Source organism: Myiozetetes cayanensis, unplaced genomic scaffold (assembly GCF_022539395.1).
Source record: "Myiozetetes cayanensis isolate MyiCay16 unplaced genomic scaffold, myiCay2020 scf6-25, whole genome shotgun sequence".
NCBI classification, from domain to species: Eukaryota; Metazoa; Chordata; class Aves; order Passeriformes; family Tyrannidae; genus Myiozetetes; species Myiozetetes cayanensis.
Window position 1 is genome coordinate 5321012 of NW_026087853.1, and position 15662 is coordinate 5336673.

Genomic DNA, 15662 nt, shown 5'->3' on the forward strand with positions numbered 1-15662 from the left:
AGGCCTTACTCTGTAGGCTTCTGGATTAGGTCCACTGAAGTCTTTGTTGCTGTGGGCTTGAATTACACGATGGGTGGATAGGAGGAGTGTTTATTGTTTGGCAACCCTGTGCTCCATCACCATGTCGAGCCTTGTGTAACTGCTGTAAGAAAGACTTACAGCAGAAGCATCTGAGCCAGATTTCTAATGCATGCAATAGCGGTCTGTTATTGCATGCATAAAAGTAATAATTAATGAAATTAATTGCATGGTCTGTCCTCTTAGTCTTTAGGTTACAGTTTGGGTGTCTGGAGTGATGAGACATTCTCATGGTAAAGGTGAAACAAGAACCAGAAGCAGGGAACTGGAGAGCCACAAAGGCATCAGTAATACCAGATTAGAAATACGAGGGACAGCCCTCAGTGGCAGCACTGAGAGGGGGTGATGCTTGAAACGTGGTGGCAGAGACATGGGGGATAACGATGGGAACAACGTCAGAATGAGTTCTGGGGTGATGGATGAGGGGAGGGAAATGTGATGGCAGAGAGGCCTCCTTCCAGGGAAATAAATACAAAGGAGGGATGATAAGGAAGGGATCACACCTCTCATGTCTTTGACCTTCAGCAATCCTTGCATGCTTGTGAAAATAAATATTTAACAATCTTCTTAAAGCTTGTTTGAAAGAGGAAATAATTAGGTTGGCTCTCTGCTTAATACAGAGGTTTATCTCTGCATCTGAATTTTGGGGCTTATGTCAGCAAAACCAGCATTATAACTGGGTGGTGTTTTGGGCTGATGGGAGCTAATATGTTGCTAACACCAGCTAAATAAAAACCAGTGTGGTACAGCCGGTCATTGTGTAGCACATTCTTGCTTTTGTCAGAGGATATGCGGGATATGCTCTGGGATGTGGAGGAGCCGCTTCCCCTTCCTTCCCTGCATGCCCACCCCCCTCTTAAGAAAAAACAGAGGAAAGAAGAGAGAAAAAGCATTACCTGATGCTTTGTTTAAGTAAATCCTGATAACAAACATGATCAATTATGGTTGATGTTTTTGATGCAATCACTAGAAATATTCATGGTTGTAGCCATCACTAATATTTTATGCATTTTAATACTTCAGAAGTCAATTAGAAAATTAAATGCTCTCCTTCATTAAAGTAGAAGATTGTGTATTTGAATTTTAATGCAGTAAGAATGCTGCCTTAGAACACAAATTCATATTATTAGATTAATTAAGATCAGTAATGCAAAATAGGGTGAACAAAAGCCCTTCTGTGCTTGCTATCTGCAAATATTTTAGCTTGAGGTCCTCTCAAATTGTGTCCATGTTTATCATATTCTTAAGTCTTGTGCAGCTTTTTTTGTCTTGCAGTTTTTGATGTCATAAGAACAAAGTGAAGGTATATCAGAGAAACAATTATTACCCCTCAAATTTGTTTTGTAAAATCCAGATTCATTCTCACACCTGGCCTGGCCTCATATCTTGAAAGTGGTCTTGATAGTGATTTCTCACATCCTAACAAAGTATAAACCTTTTAAATTCTGGTAAAAGTACATCTCAAGAGCTCTCTTTTCTCCTTTAGATGTTTGTCACTGGGATTTTGTTTGCATGACATGCTCTTCGTACACAAACCTCAAATGCTTTTCAATGAAAGATTTTTAGCGTTTTGTAATCTCATGCCAAGTAAAATTTTGAGCTGAGCCTTTTCTAACCTTTTCCCTGTTAGTCTGCCTTTACAGCAAGTCCATGTCCTTCCTCGAAGGCAAAAGAAAATGTCTTTTAAGTTTAACTGCCAGACTGGCTCGGTATTGTTGTAAGTATGAATGATGTAATACTCAATCACATGGTGGTATGTCTGCTATTTTCCCCTCTTTGAGAGAGAGAATAATCTTTCCATCTTATCCAGTTTCAGCAGTCTGGGAAAATAGAAGCCTTAAATGAGACCCAAAACGACCAAAATCTTGATTTCTTCCAGAGCTTTGCTTTTGAAGCCAGATGTTCCCCATGTCTTCTTTATTTTGACTTGCTAATTGGAATTAAGATGTTGGAGATAACGTGTGCTTTGAAGCCTGTCTATTGTGTATTTTATTTAGATTTAATCCTTTAAACATTTGACAATAAAACATAAATTGTGGAGCTCTCATCTTTAGATCAGCTGTAAGCAAATCATTTAAGTTTTCAACATCCTTCCAGTTTGAGAGAAACACAGTAGGCTCAGCGATGTTTTGACTGCATGTGTTGGTAAAGTGCTATGAGATTTGCTAATCAGTATTTTTAAATGGAGATATATAGTTGTTTCTTCAATGAAGGAGCAGCTTGTCTGCCAAAAATAAAGTCTTGGCTTATGCCTTGACAGGGAGTAGAAATTGGAATGCTCTTCTTCAGATTCCTTTTGTATTGGTAAGCAAGGAGGAATAGTGAACAATATATTTTAAGTTGTCATATGTCAGGACAGAAAGCAAATTCTGAAAGAGGGAAAATATATAGACTGAAAAATAAAAGCATTTTAGTGCAAACAAAAAAACTGTGTGTAACTTACAATAGGCTATGATCTTTTTAATATGAAGAGAAAACTGCAGGTTTTTTATATGCAGCAAAACTGCGTATTCAGCAGCATGACATGTACTAACAGAAATGGGAAAGCCTTTATTACATAAAAACCAGACCCCCAAACATTGCCTCTGTCTTATTGTCAGGAAGAATTCTCACTTTATCTGTTTTAGAGTATTTTTCCTTCTGCAATTGGTCCTTTTAACTTTTTATTGTGCTTGTAGTGGCCTTGCAGTTTCCAAGGGGAAACAAAGTTGTTATTGTCATTTCAGGTACTGTAATGTGTGGCACAACTCTGGGACGAACAATGAGCTGGTGTTTCAAGTCAGACTGCAGAAAATTTGAGAGGTTACCTGAACCTGGTTGTTTCTGAGAAAGCACCAATGTGTCCTCACTTTCAAGGCTTTTTCTCCCTTTTAGTTGCATTAAAAATACAGTTTTTTCTCTTCCCTAATGAATCCATGGCTTCAGAGTAATGAAATTCTGCCTGTTAAGCTCCAAAGGCTTTGAGATTATAGATGCTTTTCTGTGACTTTTGCTGTTGGGTGAAAGAGCTGGGCTGTCTGAACCGAGACCGTTTCTTTTGAAATTTGCCATTGAGATTACCACCGAACCATCCTTGATCTCCAGGGAAATGAGAAAAGAAATGTAAAATAATTTTTAGTCATTACTGAAGAAGTCTTCTTTTAAAAAGACATGGGGAGTTTTCAGTGGCTGCCTCTGACTTTGTACCTGGAATCAGAGAACGTTCTATTCTGTTCTTTTCTGGAGTTGAAAGTTTGGTTTTCCCACCTGAGTGCTGTTGACTTCTGCAGAATCTAAGTTGAATTTTCTTCTCTATTTGAAAATTTCTGGTCCTTAAAGGATCAGTCTTCTAGAGAGTGTACCAGATGGACTGCATCTGTGCTGCAGAGTCCCTCTGAGTGACTCCCAAATCACTGCATTCTTGTCACATCTGGAGGACCCAGTTCATTGCCAATAATTATTTCCAGCACATATTGAGATTATCATTTTTTAGTTGAAAAATATTTTTGTCAGTGTTCAGCTTAATATTTATTATCATCCACCATCCATCTAAGCTTTTACTGCAGCAGAGGAAAGCAACTCAAGTATCGGCTGCTGCTGTACTCATTCCTCAAACTTTGAATGGGTGGCTTCAGTGTCTGGGCTGTTTCTCTCAGTCATTCAGTGGTGAAACAAGAGAATGCTCCAGTCCTTGGTTTCTGCTGCTCATGTTGGCAACTCTCCCAGCAGAACTGTGAACTGGTCATTTTTCTCCTGTTTCAGCAGGAGAAGTTAGGAGCACAATCAGGACCCAAGACCATCGACCGAGAGGTAATGTCCAGAGTATGAGGAGAGCTTCAGAAAAAGAAGCTTCAAAGAAATGTAGCTTGAGAGGAGTGTTTCACTACATCAGTCCTTCCTACTGAGAGGTTCTAGGATGGGAGGAAAGAGAATACAGAGCATTGTCCACCAGCTATCCAGCAGCCAGAGAATGTGTGATACATACACCCTTTTCCGTGGGGACCTCCACAGTCCCAGCCTGTTCCCTGTCAGGTGTGTGAGGCTTTTCAAGAAGTTCAAAGACAGATGTCAGCCTGGTTCTCCAACCTTCTGAGATCCCTCAGAGTGGCAGCCCCACCTTCTGCAGATCTGCCCAGGGAGCCTCTGCCTTTATGCCTTGCTGCTCCTGGAGACAGCGCTACCCCCGAGTGATGCCTGCAGTAACTCTCTGCTAATTGGACTTTGTACTGTTAGTCACAGCCCTTCAAACCTGGCAGTCCAGCCAATTTTATGCTTGGCTTCTAGGCCAGCAAGCCAGGCCCTGATGTCTCAACAACTTGGCTTTAGGAGCGCTGTGGCAGACCATGTGTTCAGCTTTGCTGTAGTCAAGATGAGCAGCATCCATTGCAGTGCCAGTGTCGCTGAGCTGGTGTTGGTTGGGATGCCACTTTGCACAAGGGTGCAACTGAACTGTCAGTCCACAGGGCAGTTTTTTTGGCTTCTGCTCTGGATGAAGAGTCCAGAGCGCTCTATCTTTGTAATGGGCAACACGACAGGTGCTCACTGATTTAATTTAAGGGTTTTTTTAAAGGAGCAGTGACTAAACGCTCTTCCTGACTTGCACAAACCCCAGATTTGCTTCCATAAGGGGAGTTAAAAGCTGAGAGGGTAGTCCGGGCCAAATCCTGCCTGTTCTTCTTTTGAAGCTGTTGTTGCTGTGCAATCTGAAACGCAAGAATTGTGGGGCCAGGAGAAAGGCAGACAAGTGGAAGCTTTTGTAGGTGAATGGTCAGGCTTAGAGAGGGTGTATACCTGGTTCAGTTTGTTCCTCTAAGGTTATTCCTGTGTGTTTCGTTTTTTACTAATGTGTTTATCATATATGATTCTATTGACCTGATATGTAAGCAGTTGTGGCAGCAGGACTGTAACTCCAATTTGCTTCCTCCCAGCTCAGTATCCTGGTGATGGAGGTGTAGAATTTGTGCCGTTTTATGATGCAGGTCAGTATTTCAGTCCTCATCTTTTGATTGGAGAAACTGAGGCACAGAAGGGAAGCAAAACAACGTGTTAATTTGATGTCAATGTGTTCGTGTCCCATGTGGATCTATGCCTCTTACTGCTGCCTCCCATAATGTAGCAGCCCTGTTTTACATAATACTCTTCTGTTTAATTTTGCTAAAGCACTGGAATATACTTTTCCAAGCATATTGGCTAAACCCCTTTGAATTTTAAGCTAAAATTGGGAAGAGGAGCGAATTCTGCAGGCTCACAAGCTCTGGTATTGCCTTGAACTTGTTAGGCAAAATTCTAGGCTGAATTTATAAATCTCAGTGGTGGGAAAAAAGTTATCATTTTTCTTGAAAGCTTTGCAAATATGACACAATCAGTGAGCAGCTGTAAACATTGGACTCACAATAGCATTCTCAGTTGTTGTTCAGAACAGAGCTGTATTTTAGGAGCTTGCCGTCAGCATACTGGAGAATGTTATTTGCAATTACACTGCTAGGTTACAATAAAACTACTGCAAGACTGTGTGAAAGGCGTCTGAGGAGATCTTTCCCAGCATATCACTGGCAGTTTTTATTTTCCCAGAGGCAGATGATATGTACATCATTACTGGCTTGTTTTTTGCTTTCTCTCATGAAGAATTCCAGCAGCTGAGATAAGTTTACAGCTTCTTAAAAACTGATAATGACAGAGCAGTCTCTGTGCTGTAAGAGAGACGTTAGATAAGTGCTTGCTATTGCTACGGCATTCAAAGGAAGATAATACAGGGATAAAAGTTTAAAATGACACTTCAGGAAAATGCCACATTTTCCGTCTTGATTAAAACCATTTAAATGAAAGTTGTTAACTTTTAAGAACGTGAGAAATGCCATTTGCAAGTAAATTAGCTTCAGTTTGTTCACTAACTGATGCTGTGCAGCATTGTTTCGGGATGCTTTGTGAGTTCCTACCTAAGTAAATATTGACAGTAATGCCGACAGAATTGCAGTATCTGTGACAAGTGAATTGCACCAGATTGCTTACTGAGTACCTGAGTTTTTAGTAGGATATTGGTATGTGTATTCTGGCCCCTTTCTACCCTCTCTCCCGTCACACCTTGCCCCACTAAAGGGTTTTTCCTTTTATTCCTTAAGAATCCTTTCATAAAGATGAGTAACCTATAACAATGGAGTTGACACTTGCTTTGTCTTTTTTTAACAATGAGAATTGATATGTGTATTTACAAAGTGATTTTTGAGCAAATTGGTGCAAAATCTAATTAAGTATTAACATGAATAAAGGATTTTAAAGTTCTTATAGGAGGAGCCTAGCTATATGTGTTGGGTAATAGGGGTATGAAAATTAGGACTGTCATACTTGAAAGGAGGGGCTCAATCTGTGATATCTCTTGCATCTCTCTTTATTATAAGGAGCTGAGGATGTCTCTCAGCTCTTAAACTTGTTTTGCACAGGGGGACAAATTTCAGTCTTGATTTGCATGTCATAAACCCACTAGTTAGAACAGGATGTTGCATTTAGACAGGCTGTAGCTTGAGTCTTTCAAAGGCGGGGAGATGGTCTGAAAAATAATTGTTGACCATAAAGTTAAGTTGTCTACTGGGATATTATAGCTGAAATACATTTTGGAGAGACTTGGGAACCCCAGAGTCAAAATGTGCATTATAATAGTAAGATAATCAGAATATTTCAGAGCATTTTACTAAGGGAGGGGAAACTGCTGTCTTCATTATAAAAATATGATAAAGGATGGAATGTTTTTTGTTGGGCAGTAGCAAAAATGGAAACAGAAATCCAGTGTCCTGAGGCACAGCTGAGAGTCCCTCTGGGCGATGCCTTTCAGTTTCTTGGGAAAAACAGATTCCCAAAGGAAAGCATTTGTTTCACATCCTTTTCTGTAGATGAAATACAAAGTGTATCAAATACCTGTGACTGTATTTTCTCTGCTTAATAGATCATCTCAAAGATTTATTCTCGTAATTGAACTGTCTGAGAAGTTAGCTGCATTTGAAGCCTCAGATTTGTTGTCTTTCTTTGTGCCATGCAAGCTCCTCCCTCCACCTGTTTTTCTAGGCTTGTTCAAGGACCAAATTCATCTTGTTCTAGAGACCACTTTTTAAGACATAAATTTGTTTTAACTTTAAAATCCAGTATATTATGTCCTTGAAGGGAAATGTGTCATGTTAAGAATTGCATTAATTTCAAGGAATGATGAAATGTCCCTTGCCCTGAAAGGTATTTAAAATTAGTATTTGATATTTTGAAAGTTAGAAAAGCTATTGCAGTTCTTTTTCTGTTTGGTGGTTTTTTTTTGTTTTTTTTATTCTTTTTAAGCAAGTATCTTCTCACCCTGCCAATTGGCAGCTAAAGGCAGTATCTCCCTTGTGCATTGCCGGGAAGTGGAAGTGAAGACATGTTTGTATATTGCATCTTGTGCACAGGTGGGTAAATTCAGACGTGCTAACTCAGTTGCTTCTGTGTGTTCGTATCCCAAGATATCTGGGTAACTGTCCAAGGAGGTAATGTGAGTTTTCTACTTCCATGTTGCCAAATAAACCTCCCTTGAACACTCTTCTGGTGCTACTTCAAAGTGCAAGATGCATGATTCTATAATTTGGTAAAATGCTTTATTAGTAACTCATTTGGGATAAGCTGCTATTTATGAACCATAAGGCAAGCCCAGTTTAGATAATATAACATCATTTAATAAAAAATACAGTATAAAACCCAAATTCAGTATACCTCTGTGCTGTTATGGCTTATATAGGTTTCTGCTACAATGAACACGTAGGAATCTTTTTTATATTTAGTGCAGGCATTTCTCAAGGTTGAGAAATGCACGGGTTGAGGATTTCTTAATTCACCTATGCAGCACACCAATTTAGCTCCATGTTTTCCTATTCATTTTATTATAAATATCTAAACCAGCCTGCTTTGAGGAGTTCAGCCAGTGTAAAAATGGCATGTTATCCTGACTTCTAAGCACTGCTGATAAACTAGTCCTGAGAGGCTAGTTTCCAGCTCCGTGCTGCGTTTATGTTCTGTAACAAGCACAGGTGATTGGGGAAGCTACTCTGAGTTACTGTAATGCTTTCAGACAAACTTGCTTTCATTACTACAAGAGTAGTAATTAACAGTTTGGTAGCATCTGTGAAAGTGTTGCTCCATCCGTTCCCCAGGAGAGAGCCAGATGCATCCATGGAGCCATTACACCTCTGTTTTTCCGATGGAGAGCTGTGGGTGTGAGGCAGGGTGGGAATGCAGAGAGCTCTCCCGCCTGCCTGGGTGAGCTTTTCTGCTCAGCAGGAATAGACCGTCAGGGGCAAAGGTATTCCTGTAATGCCCCCTTTCAGAATACAGGGCTCCCTTTGGTGCAGTGCAGGTAATGAAATAGGTTCCTGCAGGTGCCCCCGGGCATCTGATACAGAAGGGTTTGTTCTGTCATGGTGTTACATGACATGTGCTGAGATGATTCTCTTAAAGGCCTTTGAGAGTGGGAAATTTAACACATCCAATTGTTGTGCTTCCCACCAAAGGCCATTAAGGAGGCATCGGCCTCAGGAGGGCAGGGCTGCAATTCATTGCTTTTGAAGCCGTATTTTCCCTTAAAGCAAAGGCTCTAGTGTCACAGATTTTTTGTTAAAAGAGCGACAGTGTTGTACGTGTACCATGTTAGATAATGCCTATGCGTGGGTAAATCAAGTCCTCTGATACAGGCAGGAAAGCAGCATCTGAGTTTTTGTGCAACCTCTGCCATGTCCCAGTGCTGGGACAGCAGCTGCCGCTCTCCCGCCCCAGAAGAGGTCTGCTGAGATAATTCTCCGAGGAGCAAGTGCTAATACCAGTGCATTAGCCTCAGTATGGGTATGTTAGCAAAGATGTAACGCTTGGCTTCTGGCATGGGAAATGCAGAACACTCTGTGTCCACAGAATTTGGTTTTATTCTGGTTTAATTGAGCACTGTATTGCTAGTTTTTTCAGAAAGTATAGCTGGGTGTTTGCTGTGGGTAAAACCAGAGCAGTGCCGCGATGAACTCTCACACAAGGAACTGTGTGTGTACTTAAAACAGCCGTTATCAGTTTTGAAAGATTTTGGGTTACTATAAAGCAGTTACTCTGCAGGCTTTTGTTCCTTATTTGTTTTAAGGTTTCTCTTTCAGATAAGGTAGGTCTTTTGTGTTTTGGAGCAAGCTGGGGAAAACTCTGCAAACTTTAAAGAGAAATTTGAGACGGTGGGATGGGTGACTGTGAGATTGTCTCAGGCTCTAGTTTTGATGAATGCTTTAAGCCACCGAGAACTGGCGCAGCTTCAGAAAGAAGTTATCTTGCTTTGCCCTTGCCTGCTCAGTCCTCCCCCAGTCCGTCCCCTGCCTTCTATCAGCCCAGGTGTTTGTGCAGTTACATGAGCACTTGGGAGTTAATCCAGCTGAAAACAGGCGAAAAAAAGAAAAGAAAAAAATATTTTTTTCAGACAGTTCCTTTGGCTGGTTTGCCATGTTACTGCACAAATAGCAGCCCAAGGAAGGGAGTGGTAATGGACTAGAATCAGACTAGTTAGGACAGGGATTTATTTTCTTTTTTAATTTCTTTACATCTTTCAGAAATCTTCCATTTGGAGTTTTCTGAAAAGGCAGAGTGTCAGGCTCATAACAGTGCTGGTTTTCCTTTGCCACCTCTGAGCAGGCAGTGATTTTCCTCTGCTCCTCTCTCAGCCAGCCACTTCACGTTTCCAAATGTGTGCATTGCTGCTGTGCTGAATACTGGAGTGTCATCTCAGAATAGTTCTTCCAAACCTGCACCTCTGAGTTCTTGAGAACTTTTCTTTCACTGTTGGTACGAGGGTCATAACCTTTATAGACTTTGTACACACGAGAGAGAACTGAACTCCTCTACATGTACTTAAATCTTTACTATCTATGTCCTCCTTCCCAGCTGCTTTTTTTAAGCCTATTTTATTATCAAATGGTCATACTGTGCAGAATTTTAGACTGCAGTTTCATGCCTGCTTGTGTTTTCTGCAGAAATTTTACAGTTTATTCTGATTTCTTTTCCCCTTGCAGCTTGAGCTTTGCTCCTTTCCTGGTGCCTCTCTCCCATTCTCATCTACCAGCCCTGTTCTTCTTTTAAGTTCTTCCTTAGACCTTGCTTCTCCTAGCAACCTCTCTTGTTTTCCCTCACCAGCACTTGTTCAATTTACTGTTCAGGGGACGGGGTCTCTGTTTCTTGTTTGGAGACTTCTTGTTGTTTGAATACAGCCAACTGTTATTTATACACAGCCACATCATTCAGGTTGAAGATTAACCTCATGTCTCTCACAACTTTTAAATTAATATTTACATTTTCATTCTATGCCTAAATTTTCTTTTCCCCAAGTAAATATACTAACTAGATTATCTTTCAGGAGCTTAGTATGGATATTCTTTGCATATTTTGTCCCTTTGATACCCTGAATAATTGCGAGTTGACTGTACAAGCATTTTGAGACAAGACATGCATTTTTTACTCTTTTTTTTTCTTCTGTTGTGTTGCGCTGTGTTATAAATTTACATGCAACTATGTAAATACTTGGCAATACCCCACAAAGCAGGTTTTTCACTTGAAGTCAGTAACACCAGGAACATGGCCTAACCCCAGTCCTTTGAAGGGGACGTTCTCCAAGGGCAGCGTTTTCAGAAGTGCTGAACGCTCGCTGCATATTCCGCCAGCCTGGCGTGCTTTTGAAAATGTTCCTCTAAATGGCAATGACTCTGAAGACAATTATTAAGAAAAGCTGGAGCATTAATTTAGCAAAGACAGAGCTGTACGTGTGCTGGAGCCTGGAGGCTGATGTAGCTCACAGGCGTTGATCGTCCCGCCTGACCGGCTGCGGCGCCGGCAGCAGCCCAGTCACCCTGGATTTTGTCTGCAGCTGCTGGAGATAGAGGAGGGGAGAGCTGGTGTCAAAAGGCTAATTCGGGTCTTAGGTGAGCCAGAAAGCCACACCTCTAACCCTTTCAGTTAATGCCATGGAATCAGGCAGGCTGAATGCAGCCAGAAATGCCTGTCTCCTCTTTAATCTGCCTGGTGGTTGTACGATGCTGAATTACTGCTGCTGATTTTGTGTTGACTATGAGATAGTGAGGTTGCATGAGCTGAAAGGGAAACTGCTGGAGAAATGTCCTGATAGACCTGGGGAAGGAGTGCAGCACTGGTTTTGTACTTACATTGGGGATTTTAGAATACAGAATTTAGAATAATATGCTTATATGACACACAGACATGCAGCTGTGTGCAAAGAAGGGAAAAAGTCCATAGACCAAAACGAACTTCTTATTTTATCATGTGTTAATCTACATAAAGATAATTTTTTTAATAAAAATTGCATTTGTGTTTAGCAGTTTGATTTGCTAAATGCTGTTTTTATTTGTGTACTCAAGTGCAGCTTGTGCTACGTGGACTTCTTTGCACAGACAACATTGGAAACTGGAGAAACTTTGGAAACTGGCTTTGTAGAGTTTCAGCCTCAAGGCAAAAGCTTTCATTAGGGTTGTCAGAAATGAGTTTTCTACAAAAGAATTGGTTTTGGTTATTATTTTCTAATTGTTTTAGCTCAGTGTCATTGGAAAGAGAAATGTTTACTTTAAACAATTAGTGTTGTCAGTCAGTTTCAATTAATGGATAATTAAAATGGGAAAAGTTTGTAAAGCAGCAGAGGTACAACCATGATAAGTCGTAATCAGAAATCATGTGGTGTATGGGAGAAGGCTGTGAATTGGATGTTGAACTGCAAGGTCAAAAACTGGGTTCTGGGCCAGCCAAATGCTGTCACTAGTTTTTCACCCTGGACAGTTTTCACCACTTCTCTGTCCACCCTCCCTTTTGTCTTATCTCCATGTATTTGTTACTGAAATTCCTTCTGGAAGGTTCACGTTTCTTGTGTAATTTATCCAGAACCTTAAAACTGAAATTGTAAATATTTCTTTTTATTTAGAACTTGAGAAAATTTTGTTTAAACATTCAGAATTATTTTTTTTTGCTTTTCAGCCACCTTTCCTATTAAGCTTTGTTCTTCTGATTGCAGCTAGCTGAATTGCTGTTGTTGAGTACAGAGAGTGAGTTTATGTTTAAATATTTTATATATTTCATGGATCTGCTTTTAGTTTTGTGAGAAACAGCATTTTAACTTAAGCTGAAAAAAGGTGACACTTCATTTTGGGCAGCAGGTCCCTTATGGATGTCAGAGTTCTTCTGAGTGACTTGCAGTCACAATTCCTTGGCATTGGTCCTCCTTACATGGTATGGCTGCTTTAAAATAAGTAAAAATGTTCTGGGAGTAACTTATGAAAACTAACTAAATAAAATAAATACTCTTTGTCTTTTCCCTGCTTCCTATACATGCCTGTGTCTCCCAGATATGATGTCCTACATAGCTGAAGAATTTTTACACATTAGCATGAAATAATCTGTTTGAAGGTTTCCTGATTATTGTGGATTGTCAGACACTAAAATAAATATTTATATTTTTTAAAATTTATTTTTAGTAGGGGTAACAACTGTATTGCAAATGTTGTTATTTTAGCAGCATCTTCAACAATTTATTCCTGCATCTCTCTCTATAACTTTGCAAATGGCAGATTTGCCTCCTGCTAAATGTTACTGTTGAAACCCAAGGTGATTTTGCTGCACATTAGTACTTTAGGATTGCTGGAATATGTAAAATGTAGGTCTGCCTGAAGCACAAATGCATGCTTGTTTTGGTATTTTGAGGTTTAGGTTTCCGGTACTATTCATTTCATCATGAACTTTTGTTTCCTCTGGTGCTGAGAATGAGATCATTATTGCTGTGATTCATGGAGCTCTCACATTATCCACAGATTACTGGATTATAAAGGCATTCCGGCTACTCAGTCTGATCTCTTGCATCATGTTGGTGAAAGGATTCCCTTGAATTTACTATTTTGCAGTAAAGCCTGTGGACTCATCTCGATTTAGATATTTCTAGTGATGGGCAGTCAGTTGCATACCTTGGTGAAATTTGCTTGAGGAATGAATAGCAAAGGAAAACCAGTTAAAACTGTTAGTGCTTTTGCTTTTTCTTTTCCTTTTTTTTTTTAATTGGGTGCATTCATAGCCTAAGTGCCCTTGAGCCCCATTATTTTGTATGTGTATATCTACAGTATCAGTAGCTGTCTATCCCTTTGAGAGCTTTTCCATGTGGGTAGCAGTCTCCATATGTAAAATGAACATTGTTTTCTTTCAGCCTCAAAGAAAACATTTATCTTATGATTGTATAATTTTTGAATGTATACTAAGTATTATCTGCTGTTTTCAGCTGTTGTTGTACGTTCCCCTGAACTGTTCCAGCTCTGAAAAGGAGTTTGAAAACAACGGCCTGTTTTTACAACCACTTCCTGCTGATAATCGTGCCCACAATATTCATAGTAAAGGCCAACCCAGTGCTACTGCATGACTCAAGTTTCCCCTTTTGATTTAATGTAGCAGCTACACATCTAATCAGGAGAGAGATTGCTGGAGGCTACCTTAAATGAAATCCAGAAACACCACATTTTTACTGTGACCTTTGCTTGCAGTTTCAATGGACGCTTGAAGTAACTTCTCTAAGGAGCAAAGGAACTGTATGTTAAAGCATCTGTAGTGTAGCTCTAAATTGGCTCAGTTGCCTGAACCTTGCAAGTGAATTTCCCAGCTCCTTAGCTCTCATCTTATGTCACTATAAATGCATGCAATGCTCTCTGTTTCTCCTTGGACAAAAAAGTGGGGTTGTTTTCCTTACAGTAATAAAGACTGAGCACTTGTACTGTGTTAATAAGTTTGAATATTCTGCAAAAGTGTGTTTAACAGTTTGAGGGGATGAAGAATACTCTGGCATACAGATTTCATGACTGTAACTGAAATGCCTTGGTTAGAAAAGAACCTCTCTGGCTCACCTAAGATCTGAATTAGCTTTTGGCACAGATTCTCCTTCTGACTCCTCCTCCATCTCCTGTGACAGCAGCCAGGCTCGAGGACCACTCAGTTGTTCACTTTGGTGCCTCAGTAAGCTTTGAGCTGCTTTTCTTTTGGTGTTTTTGTTTGGGTTTTTTCCCCCTAAGTTGTATTGCCATCTGTCAGATATTAGTGATAATTTTCGTTTGTCTCAGTGGTGAAGGTATCTCAGGGTGGGCATAGAATAACAAAACAAGTCAATAATGAGCTGGGAACATTTTAAGACCTAGAATATTTCTGGACCACAAAATTGGCATAGTGATTTCTTCCTAGATCTGTTTGATGAGCTGACAGTTATTATGGTTCCTTGGCAATTGCATTGCTAAAAGTCTTTCCATTTTCTCCCTCCTTTCTGTTTTGACAAAAAAGTTGCAGTGAATTCATTATTGCTTTGTGTAGATTTCTAAGCTGTATATTTTACAGATGGTTTTTGTTTTCAATTTCCTTACTTTGTTAAAATTTCAGATTACTTTAATCTCTTGCATAATACTACCTATAATGAATTTTAGATTTTTTCAGAGCCATGCTGACTTTTCAGCTAATTGACTATCCAGCTACGCTGTGGCTTTTAATGCGGGAATTAATCTTCACCAAATAATATTAACATCATGTATTGAATTTTGTCACAAATTTGGAGTATACTCATACAATTTCAAATGCAAAATAAGGGTAGAAATGCTCAAGGATAAAAGTTCTTAACAAGGAAAATGTTTATGTATTAACTGATTACGTTATCTGAATTGCTCTCCTTCCACGACTGATAATGTTTAGGAGAAACGTGTACTGTATTCCTCTGGCATAGAGTAAGAAAAACACTCACTAATACTTATGTTACCACAATATGTACCAAACTGTACTGATGTCCCTGCATTTTATTTAATACTGGACTTATTAACACCTTGCTACATACACACAAACTCACATACAGCCCTGCATACGTTTCCTTTGCCTGCCTCACACTCTCTCCCCTTCTCTCACACTTTACCTTGACACTCCTTTTAATAATAAAACCAGAACCCTTTTACAACATGTGAGCCACACCTGAGCAGCTGATAGGAGATCCGGCATGTGTTCATTTACTGCAGCAAGAAGGCTACCTTTGCACTTTGAGCTTCATGGTGCTTGGTGTTTTTTTTTCTATGTGGATATGGTAAAGACAATTAATTCATAAGTGTGTTTACTTTTAGTAAAATCTAATTGGAACTTGTAGTGGTTTGGCTTGTTTTTAACTATTGTGTGTTCCAAGTGTGCTCATAATGAGTAGTAGATGGTGACCTCATATTTTGTAGCAGCACAGGATATGATGAAGGGAGTGAAAGCTCAAAGGTAACAGGTGATTTGCGTGGCTGGAGAAGAGAGTAGGCAAAGCAGCTTTCCCTTTCCAGCTCTTTGACAGGTCCTCCTAGAAGAGGGCAAAAGAAACTTATTTTAGTTTTCTTAGTTTGCTCTTTCATCTGTGTTTCTGAGATCCTGGGCTCCTAAGCTGGCATAGGAGACTGATGATGCTTTATATTCTTAAGTGCAATAAGAGTATTCTGTCTTGCTGCTAGTATTGTTTTTTTGTTATCAGAGAATAATAGAATGGTTAGGGTTGGAAGGGACCTTCAAGATCATCTCGTTCCAACCCCGTACCATGG

General features: G+C 39.8%; 1 protein-coding gene across 1 annotated transcript in view; it reads left to right on the plus strand.

Moving 5' to 3' along the window:
- The window catches only part of BRF1 (BRF1 RNA polymerase III transcription initiation factor subunit), a 175500-nt gene that overhangs the window by 55056 nt on the left and 104782 nt on the right, over positions 1-15662 (plus strand). The window lies entirely within an intron of this gene.